Source organism: Diabrotica virgifera, chromosome 5 (genome assembly GCF_917563875.1).
Source record: "Diabrotica virgifera virgifera chromosome 5, PGI_DIABVI_V3a".
NCBI lineage: Eukaryota > Metazoa > Arthropoda > Insecta > Coleoptera > Chrysomelidae > Diabrotica > Diabrotica virgifera.
Window position 1 is genome coordinate 180,826,552 of NC_065447.1, and position 12,328 is coordinate 180,838,879.

Genomic DNA, 12,328 nt, shown 5'->3' on the forward strand with positions numbered 1-12,328 from the left:
TGACTCTCTGATACCTTTCCTCGAGAAAGGATTTTATCCAATTGAATAAATTGCCGTCAATTCCAGACTTCGCTATCTTATGTAACATCAAACCTCTCCATACTGTGTCGTATGCAGCTTTGAGGTCTACTAGCACTGCCACTGTTGACATCTTACGGTGGAAAGCATCCTTGACTTTTTGGGCGAAATCGACTACATGGTTCATGGTGTCCCTGTGTTTCTTGAAGCCAGCTTGTGCGTCGTCAATCAGTTCAAGATGGGTTATGGCTCCGTTTAGTCTGTCCAGAACCATTTTTTCGGCTACTTTGCATAAGGAGCTTGTGAGGGATATTGGCCGGTAGCTATCAGTCAGGTTCGAGTTTTTTCCTTTCTTTAAGGTGGATATGACCTCGCTCTTCCTCCATTGACTTGGGACTCCTGAATTCCAGGTTAGATTAATCAAATTCAGAATGGTGCCTTTGGCTGCGGCTCCCAGATATTTAAGCATTTCCGGGTACAGCTCGTTAATCCCTGTTGCATTTTTCTTTTTTGTGTCAGAGAGAGTCCGTTTTTGATAAAATGTAATGGCCTTTATAAATAATATTTAAGATTTTTTTTTAGAATATTACATCTAGATTAGAACGGCTAAGAACAAATCAACACAATTTTCATAAAAAATGTAAACGTTCATTTTGCGAAATATTCGCTTTTTTTGTGAAATTTTGTGATTCGCCTATTTCCTTACACACCGCTCAAATATTCAGATTTTTGAAATACATATACACTGTTTTGCACGTACTCAAGTTACCTTATCTTTGTCTGACGATTTTGAGTTTTTCTACGAATAGATTTTTTTTCAGATCCCCCTTAATGAACTCCCCTGTATGAAGAGCCATTATATGATAGAGGTGCATTTACAGGATACAAGGTTTCTCCCTATGTGATAATCTGACCCTCTCGAGTAACTACAAAAATCCCCGCTTGGGCTCCCCTACCATAAAGTTACACCAATGGTAATTATACGTAAATGATGTAAAGAGTATGTATATTTTAGCGAAAATACCGTACTACATTTAACTAATGCTAAATTTTATTTAAATGCTTAACTAAATTTTGTGCGCAACCTCTTGAGACACACGAAGACAGCGATGATGCTTAGTATAGATGGGCTTGCAAAGTTTATCACAATATGTAACAGTTCACTAGCTACTTTATTGCGCGGATTTACCTACTGCGCGGAATACCCCTGTTCTCCCCTAGTTCTACATTAGCCTAAATAATAAATTATAAATAAATCCTAGAGTAAAAGGATCATTTTATGAAAAATTTATAAATAAGATGCAGTTAATAAATATTCCTAAATACCACTATAGTAAACACTATTTTTCTGTAACTATTTTTTTAAGCTAAGATCATATAGATCGTGCTGCATAGAGCGAGAATATTGTATATCTCTCATTCGTTGAGAATATCCATTCCAGTATTTTAAAATTCTCTACCAGTTTGTATAGGTCTATTAGGGAATATGTGCCTCCTGATGAGAGACTAATAAGTTTCGAAACCGGTAGAGGTGCTTGCTGCACTCTCTGATTGGACTGGAATATGTTGCGGCTCTATTTTCGATTTGCAACGAAATTGAAAATGGTTATTCATTTTTGATTTATATGTTTACTCTGATTGGAGTACGAAGGGAACCATCCTCGTTGGAACTTTACCGCGCTGAGCAGATGGGACGTGAATTATAAATTGTAAAATTCCCTCATCTTTCTTAGTCTCAGCATCCGCATGGCTTGCATATTGTAGAAGCTTCGGAGGTGTAACCAGAGAAGGTTCCCATTGTTTTCAGTCTGGTGGGATGTAGAGTAACATTATGTTATTTTATATGCCATTAGAGTGAAAACTTAGTCTTTTGCTAGCAGTTGCCGCTAGATCATCTATGCCATTTCGTTCGTTGCAATCCGGGACTACACGCCGGGTTTTGTTTTGGTTGGATCAGAGGGAGCAGCATATGTGCCTCCTGATGAGAGACTAATAAGTTTCGAAACCGGTAGAGGTGCTTGCTGCACTCTCTGATTGGACTGGAATATGTTGTGGCTGTATTTTCCTTTTGCAACGAAATTGAAAATGGTTATTCATTTTTGGAATATGTACCATTCGTTTTCGGCCCTACACATAGTCTGCAGCTTAAGCCTCCATGCTGCTATCACATTGTATGCAGGTGTCCTTTTACTATCATTTATCCTGTATATAATATGCGTATAGTATACGTTGTAATATGGTTTCGTTGTATGTTTTAATCAATTCCCCGTATGAGTATTCACGAATGACATCAGACTTCTGTTTCAGTGGCTTAGCTCTGTCCTGTTTGGTTTCGCCAGGTGTGGTTATTGAATTCCCCCCTATGAGCCTTTTTTATTATCATGTCCGGTATAGACTAAAATAGTACTGTCGAGTGTGCATCTCCTTGTTCTAATCCATATTTTAGTTTTAGTATTTCTGTTCTTTATCTTCTTGTATCTATTATTGCTTGGGAATCTCGCATTGTCCTTTCTATCACTCATAATTTCATTTGGTCTTTTATTATCTTGTAAGTTGTGGATCAGTTTTCTTCTGTTTAGGTTGTCAAACGTCTAAGAAAAGTATAATCATGTGTTTCTCCGTCATACTCGTATGTTTCCTCTATCAGTTGTTTTAGCGCACGGATATCACCTATAGTGTGGAACTTCCTTTTCTGAAACCGTACTACTAATATTATATGCTTTGTTATGTGTAGTATATTGTTAGTCGGTCTCTAATTATACAGTCACTACTTTATATGTTGTACCTATTCAGTAAATTAATTGCTCGGTAATTTTTACATATTATTCTGTGGTCTCCTTGTTTTGAGATTGTCACTCTAATTCCCCTCTTCTATTTTTAGGGCATTATTCGGGAAGACATATATGTACAAAAATATAAGGCCCTGCTCACTAGAACTCACCTATGTTATTTTTGAACAGCTCCCGATTGGACTAACTGGATATAGTATGATACAATAATTGATCCAAAAAATGGCATAACCCAGACATCCAAAGTGAAAGTTATTCTCCAATACCAAATTATTTTATATGGTCCACATAATGTTCAGAAAAAAGTCACACCATTTTGAGCGTAGAGTTTGGGTGGGAGAGGGGGTAGAAATCGGTAAATTCGTAGTTTTTTACGTTTTTCGTCAATATTTTTAAAACTACTAAAACTATGCGGTTTAGCATGAGCAACCTTTTACACAAAAATGTTCTATATTATATTCTAAATAAAAAAGGTCCTATGCATAATCATTCTAAAATGAACGTTTCTAAAGTTACGGAGGTAGTATCGTATAATTGGTCCAAAAAAGGCCTAACCCAGACATCCAAAGTAAAAGTTTTCCTCCAACACCAAATTGTTCTATATGGTGCACATATTGTTCAGTAAAAAGTTACACTATTTTGAGCGTCCGGTTTGGGGGGGGGGGGGAGATGGAGGAGAAATCGGTAAATTAGTAGTTTTAACGTAAACAATGTTTTATATAAAAATATTCTACATAAAATTTAAAACAAAAAATGTCCGATACATAATTGTTAAAAATCAACGGTTCCAGAGTTACGGAGGGTGAAAATTGGAGGCTTTCGATACTTTTTATATTCTGTGGGCTATTTCAGTAGCCGATGGTATGTTAGTGATAAGCCCTTGAAGAAGTGTCAACCTCACCACCTTCTCAGCGGGCGTTACTTTGTAAGGGAAAAGAGGCTTCCAATTTTTCACCCTCCGTAACTCTTGAACCGTTGATTTTATAACAATTATGTATCGAATCTTTTTTGATTGAAATTTTATGTAGAACAATTTTGTATAGAACATTGTTCACGCTTAACCGCTTAGTTTTAGAAATATTGACGAAAGAAGTAAAAAAATTACTAATTTACCGGTTTTTCCTCCATCTCACCCCAAACTGGACGCTCAAAATGGTGTGACTTTTTACTGAACAATATGTGGACCATATAGAACAATTTGGTGTTGGACGAAAACTTTTACTTTGGATGTCTGGGTTAGGCCTTTTATTGGACCAATTATATTATACTACCTCCGTAACTTTGGAACCGTTCATTTTATAAGGATTATGCATAGAACCTTTTTTATTTCAAATTTAATGTGGAACATTTTTGTATAGAACGTTGTTCATGCTAAACCGCACAGTTTTAGAAATATTGACGAAAAACCTAAAAAAACTACGAATTTACCGATTTCTCCCCCCTCTCCGCCTCCCCAAACCCGACGATTAAAATGGTGTGACTCTTTTCTGAACATGATCTGGACCATTTAGAACAATTTGGCGTTGGAGGATCACTTTCACTTTGGATGTCTGGATTTGGGTCTAGTTATACCATACTAATAAGATTATGTTCTTGTAGAACTTTATTTTTGAGTGATTATATAATTTTATTAATTATTAAAGACAAATGAAGTTTGTGTTTTGAAAATATATTTTATTTCACGTTTTGACTTACCTATAAAATCGTTTTCAATTATTTTAAAAATTTGACAACTCTTACAAGTGTGTTTTGAGGGTCACTCAAGTAATAATTAATTTACCGCAAAATATCCGTGAACTTTCAATGAAATTTTTACCTACCTAGCTTGAATCTATGGTTATAACTTATAACGAAACTAAAAACGACCATCTCTACTCGTATTATGTTGCGTGCTGCAGACAACAAACAAGAGAACAACGCGACGCTAAATTTCAATAACTCTTTGTGTCCAATTAACAATTGAATAATTCACAGTTGTCGCGATTGTGTAATTTAATTAAAGGGTAGAACTTGAATTTCACGGGGATTTCTGATTTCTGTTTTGTGTTTTAATGGCCTTGGTCTTGCTTCAAAGTGATCTGTTACATGCACGCACGTGTGTGTTAGTGTGAATTGTACCACGTTTTTGCACCTTGCCACTACAATGGCCAAAGAATTAACTAGGTAGTCAGGATAATTAGTTAGGTGGCAAGGAGACAAGATTACATAAATCAGTGTCAGTTGTCTTTTGGTTGGGTTACTTAACTGAATGTTACAATGTGTTAATCAATAAGTACAAATTAAACCTACATTCTGACAAGACATCTATTCAAAAATTGTCGTAGTAAGGTTCTGAAGTTATTTTCTTGCAGCATTGTTAATTTAAATATCATGTTTATATGAGATTTAACATTGCGATTCCACTCCGTAAATCTTTCCTTAAAAAAGAATGTGTGTGTACTTTGTACGCACGTAAGAAGTTATATTTCTATTATATAATTTCAACGAAATAAATATACTATTGTGTATCATTTTGTCAATCAAAGATAGAATAAAATTTTTATTTTTTTAATATAACGCGGGCACATAAATTTGATACACCCTCTATATTGATTTGTAACTAGTTATTAGAAGGTAGCTTTTATGCAGTGGGTTTATCATTAATGAGTTTTTCCCTGAAGAATTAAAGACATTTGTAAAAATAGTGAAGTGAAAAGGCAATTTATTTCGGATTATAATTTTAAAAAGATTGTTTTGTTACGGGAAAGGCAAAATCCACAGGTTATTGTAATTATTATTCTGTAGAAAAATAAGGTAGAGAAATTTGGAATTTTAAGTCCTTTTGTTTAAGCCCAAGAATATTTGTAGAATTCCCGAAAAGTAATTATGAGGAGTAGAAGTATTTGTTGAAAGAATGCATAAGTTTTTTCGAATGAAAAAAGAGGAATGTGGAGAGAGAAATGTTTCTGATTGGCTTGGCAATTTGGAATGGGGAGAGAGAAGTTTGAATCTTCAGACAGTTGGGAAAAGGAGATTATTATGTGACCGGCGTCCGAGAAGAGTAGTCAAAAGTTTTCGTGAGTAGTTCAGAAGCAAGTACTAGTGGTTGTTTGATAGTGAAGAGTAGCTGAAAAGTGGAACGAGAGACAAATCAAATTGAGAAGAAATACCTCTTTGATTCTGTAAAGTCCAATAGAGTAAGTTACAAGAACTAGAGTTATTAAAATTATTTGTGACACCAGGTAAAAAAGATACTTGGGGCTCAGGAGATTATTATTGTGAGAAAGAGAGGAGAGAGTTTTGGAGTTTATTGAACGAGTACTGGTTAAAAGAGGTCTGGCTCGTGTTTTGGAGAAATAGTTGCTGGTATGCTGCTGGATTGATGCTGAGAACGGAGAGGGCTTTGATTGGTAGCCTAACATAATCAACAAGGAAGAGCTGTTTGGGTCAAGGGGAGACATCATTGTGTGTGAATCAAAAAGGTCAGTCAATAACTTATGTGATAGATTTTCTTTAGAATCAGAAGCTAATTTTTTTGCGTAAAAGCATATGAGTTAAGATTCCAATATTTCAAAAATTTAATAGGAAGTATAATAAGTGGTTTTACGAATATCTAAATTGATTTGTTTAGCTTGTTTTATTAATGTTATCAAGAACAAAGCGATAAATATTTGTTTGAATTAGATTAATTTATATGGTAAAAGTTTCATTTGGACAGTTATGCCCACAGGATTTATAGTACTTAGGCCCCCATATAAAATTATTATTTATGACCACACCGTTGAAACTTTTTGTGCTTGTTATTTTGGTGGAGTCGGACAAATTTGGAGCTTAGCGCAACATGGCAGTGGGGCGTTTGTCTGTCAAGCGGTCACGCTTCAGTCAAGAAAAAAATTTATAACCACATTGTTCATTTTACTTTAGTCAATGGTTTTTATCATATAAACAGCGAAAACAATTTTGTCGGACAAAAATATTGGGGCATATGACGCGTCGGACACGCTAAATATGTCAAATTTATGAAAATAATAAATTTATTACCACATGGATAATTTTAACGGTATATATCGTAAAACCGTTTTACAATCATGTGGTAACCTTGTCGGACAATTTTCACGGGGCATATGCGCAGTCGGATGCGCCGAAGATGTCAATTCCCTGGAATTTTTTTATTTATTACCACAGATGTCATTTTTATTTTGTACTGTTCTTTTACATGTGTAATGCATATTGATACAGGGTGTCAAAATTAAACTTTTTTTTTTATTTATTATTGAATATTTCCTGACAGGTATGAGATATCAACATGAAATTTGGTATGTGGGGGTTTTTTGGGTCGAGAAAACTAAATTCCCTACCAAAAATTATGCATTGCCCAGAGGGCGCCACATACGCCTTTCAGCACTCATTTATTACGTTCAATTATTTTTATTCCTCACTCTGTATAATTTTGACATTAAAATTTTTATTCTCCTATTAGTTTTACTTAAAAAAGGTATACTTCTTTCATCTCCCTAAACTCAACCGTTTGTAACTTACTACTTTTGTCGGAAAAATGGTTGTAAAGATAAGGGATGCACGAACCCAGCATAGTGTCAAAGTATAGTTTATTAATAAAAATTAAATCTTTTGCCCGACTTTGGATTTGCCCCAATATTTTTGTCGGACACTTAGATTTTTTGATTTACAATATAACTACTTATAACCTGATACTTTTGTCGGAAATGTTTTTTTTAATTCGAAAAAAAAAACTATAGAACGACGTTTGTCGTTGTTCAAGGAGTATGTAAACAAATTATCAGATCAAAATTTTTCTAAAATTTTCCCTATTGTCGGAAAATTTTTTAAGAAAATTTTGGTTACAGCTCTTCGTCATACCTTTTTAAATGTTTTACTTAGCGTGTGTACCTATTTTCAGCTAAATGGATTCAAAAATAACCGAGAAACACTGTTTTAAATTTTTTTTTTGATAATACCTCCTCGTCGATAACCTAAAAGAATTAAGTTTTCTGTTCGTTTGCCCCAACATTTTGTCAGACAATTACATTTTTTGTTTAAGAATATAATTATTTGTAACTTGCTACTTTTGTCGGAAAAATGGTTGTAAAGATAAGGGATTAACGAACCCAGCATAGTTTCAAAGTATAGTTTATTAATAAAAATTAAATTCTTTGTCCGACTTTGGATTTGCCCCAATATTATTGTCGGACACTTAGACTTTTTGATTTAGAATATAACTACTTATAACCTGATACTTGTGTCGGAAATGTTTTCTTTTTAATTCGAGAAGAAAACTATAGAACGACGTTTGTCGTTTGTTCAAGGAGTATGTACAGAAATTATCAGATCACGTTTTTTCTCAAATTTTCCCTCTTGTCGGAAAATTTTTTGGGAAAATTTTGGATACAGATCTACGTCATACCCTATTAAACGTTTTACTTAGTGTGTGTACCAATTTTCAGCTAAATGGATTCAAAAATAACCGAGAAAAACTGTTTTAAAATTTTTGAAGATATTCTTCTTTAGCGGCGAATCGATTGAGGGTAAAATTGTACATGAACCACGCGCCTGCGCACACTGACAGTATGTAGTTCTGACAGTATGTAGTTCATTGCTAATCTTTCAAGATAGGCATGTATGTATCTGTAACCGTGCAAATAAGTCATTAAAAGAATATATTAGTGGTTTTAGGAAATGTATTATTTATTATAATTCTTGTGTTTTTGGATTTGTGTTTCCCTGTAGTAAAATAATAAAATATGTAGGCATAACATTTTTACAGTTTGTCGCCGTGTTGTGTAATTATATCCGAAACTTACGTGTCACTTCAAGTATCTCGATGGCGTAGTTGGCAGAGCGGTGGGACAAATAACGGAAGCACACCGAAGGTCGCGGGTTCTAATCCTGGACGATTCATACTTTTTTTATTTTTCGTTATTTTAACAAAAATTTTTTGAAAGTGGTAGATAAGAAAGTTAGTTTAATTTTTAAATAAAATACAAATAACCTGTTAAGTATATTTACTTCGTTTAAATTACCTATATAATAGAAGAATATCTTCTTACGTGCGTACAAAGTACACACACATTCTTTTTTTTAATAATACCTCCTCGTCGATAGCCTAAAAGAATTAAGTTTTCTGTTCGTTTGCCCCAACATTTTTGTCAGACAATTACATTTTTTGTTTAAGAATATAATTATTTGTAACTTACTACTTTTGTCGGAAAATGGTTGTAAAGATAAGGGATGCACGAATCCAGCATACTGTCAAAGTATAGTTTATTAATAAAAATTAAATTTTTTGTCCGACTTTGGATTTGCCCCAATATTTTTGTCGGACACTTAGATTTTTTGATTTAGAATAAAACTACTTATAACCTGATACTTTTGTCGGAAACGTTTTTTTTTAAATTCGAAAAAAATACTATAGAACGACGTTTGTCGTTGTTCAAGGAGTATGTACACAAATGATCATATCACAATTTTTCTATTGTCCCAATAATTGTCCAATTGGTCCCTATTGTCGGAAAATTTCTTAAGAAAATTTTGGGTACAGCTCTTCGTCATACCTTTTTAAATGTTTTACTTAGCGTGTGTACCTATTTTCAGTTAAATGGATTCAAAAATAACCAAGAAAAACTGTTTTAAATTTTTTTTTTTTTTTTGATAATACCTCCTCGTCGATAGTCTAAAAGAATTAAGTTTTCTGTTCGTTTGCCCCAACATTTTTGTCATACAATTACATTTTTTGTTTAAGAATATATTTACTTGTAACTTACTACTTTTGTCGGAAAAATGGTTGTAAAGATAAGGGATGTACGAGCCCAGCATAATTTAAAAGTATAGTTTACCAATAAAAATGAAATTTTTTCCGACTGTCGATTTGCCCCAATATTTTTGTCCGTCACTTTGATTTTTTGATTTAGAATAAACTACTTATAACCTATACTTTTGTTGGAAATGTTTTTTTTTTTAATTCGGGAAAAAACTATAGAACTACGTTTGTCGTTGTTCAAGGAGTATGTACACAAATTATCAGATCAAAATTTTTCTAAAGTTTTCCCTATTGTCGGAAAATTTTTTAAGAAAATTTTGAGTACTGCTCTTTGTCGTACTTGTTTAAATGTTTTACTTAGCGTGTGTACCTATTTTCAGCTAAATGGGTTCAAAAATAACCGAGAAATCTGTTTTAAAATTTTTTTTGACAATACCTCCTCGTCGATAGCCTAAAAGAATTAAGTTTTCTGTTCGTTTGCCGCAACATTTTTGTCAGGCAATTACATTTTTTGTTTAAGAATATAATTATTTGTAACTTACTACTTTTGTCGGAAAAATGGTTGTAAAGATAAGGGATGCACGAACCCAGCATAGTGTCAAAGTATAGTTTATTAATAAAAATTAAATTTTTTGTCCGACTTTGGATTTGCCCAATATTTTTGTCGGACACTTAGATTTTTTGATTTATAATATAACTACTTATAACCTGATACTTTTGTCGGAAATGTTTTTTTTTAATTCGAAAAAAAACTATAGAACGACGTTTGCCATTGTTCAAGTAGTATGTACACAAATTATCAGATCAAAAGTTTTCTAAAATTTTCCCTATTGTCAGAAAATGTTTTAAGAAAATTTTGGATATATCTCTTCGTCATACCTTTTTTAAATGTTTTACTTAGCGTGTGTATCTATTTTCAGCTAAATGGATTCAAAAATAATCGAGAAAAACTGTTTTAAATTTTTTTTTTTTGATAATACCTCCTCGTCGATAGCCTAAAAGAATTAAGTTTTCTGTTCGTTTGCCCCAACATTTTTGTCAGACAATTACATTTTTTGTTTAGGAATATAATTACTTGTAACTTAGTACTTTTGTCGGAAAAATGGTTGTAAAGATAAGGGATGAACGAACCCAGCATAGTTTCAAAGTATAGTTTACCAATAAAAATTACATTTTTTGTCCGACTGTCGATTTGCCCCAATATTTTTGTCCGACACTTTGATTTTTTGATTAAGAATATAATTACTTATAACCTACTAATCTTGTCGGAAAAATGGTAATAAATAAAAAAATTTCAGGAAATTGACATCTTCGGCGCATCCGACTGCTCATATGCCCCGAGAAAATTGTCCGACAAGGTTACCACATTATTGGAAAAAAGTTTTATGGTAGATTCAGTTAAAATTATCCATGTGGTAATAAATTTATTTTTTTCATAAATTTGACATATTTATCGTGTCCGACGCGTCATATGCCCCAATATTTTTGTCCGACAAAATTGTTTTCGCTGTTTATATGATAAAAACCATTGATTAAAATAAAATGACCGATGTGGTTATAAATTTTTTTCTTGCATAAAATTGACAACTTCGTCACCGCTTGACAGACAAACGCCCCACTACCATAATGCGCCAAGCTCCAAATTTGTCCGACTCCACCCAAATAACAAGTACAAAAAGTTTCAACGGTGTGGTCATAAATAAAAAATTTTATATGTGGGCCGAAGGCCTATTAATTGATAAATTTTCACAGCATTACTTTTGATAATAAAGGTATTTGTATGTGCTTATTTATGGTATTTCTATTTATTTCCTTTTCCTATTTTATCCCGATAAGGATCAACTAAGAGGTACTGAAGCCACGAGAAAGGATAAGTATAACCTAAGATAATTTAGTTATTTTTTTTATGACAAAAAGGCACCCTGAAATTTTTCTTAATTTTTTTATGTATGAATTACGACAATTGAATAATTAATTAAATAAATACCAATTAATAAAAAAGTAAGAGAAAGCAGATCATAACAATACTTAACAGTTATAATACAACAAATTAACTATAATTACCAAAAATTAACCAAAACTTAACAACGCCAAAAATTAAAAAAAAATATGAATCGTCCGGGATTTGAACCCGCGATCTCGCGATCTCTCGATCTCTGGTCCAATGCCCTACCAATCAGGCTATCAAGGCACCTGTTAATGACGTTTCGCATATACATACTTACACATCACGGTGACAAGTGAAATATAAAAATAGATATTTTATTATTTTACGCCCAAGGAAGACAAATCTAAAGACACAAAAAGTATAATAAATAATACATTTACTAAAAAACACTAATATATTATTTTAATGGCTTATTTGCGCTGATACATAATTTGAAAGATTAGCAACGAACAACATACTATTGAACGTAAAGAAATAAATTATTAATCACCTAGGTAGATCTTGGCCATAGAAATAAGTTGCTTTAAACTGCAGTTAAATATATCGCAGTAAATACTTAAGGCATTATAATAGCTGCACATTACGAATAGAGGAGAATTCAACATGTAAAATTGGTTCTAGCTTGTGTATTTCTGAATGTAATCGAATTTCTTACTGGATAAGACGGATAAAATTATAATAAATATACAATAAAATGTTTTAATAATACTCCTGGGGAAGACAAATCCAAAGACACAAAAATTATAATAAATATATTTACTAAAAACACTAATATATTCTTTTCACACCTTTTGTTTCACTGATATATTTATACATAAC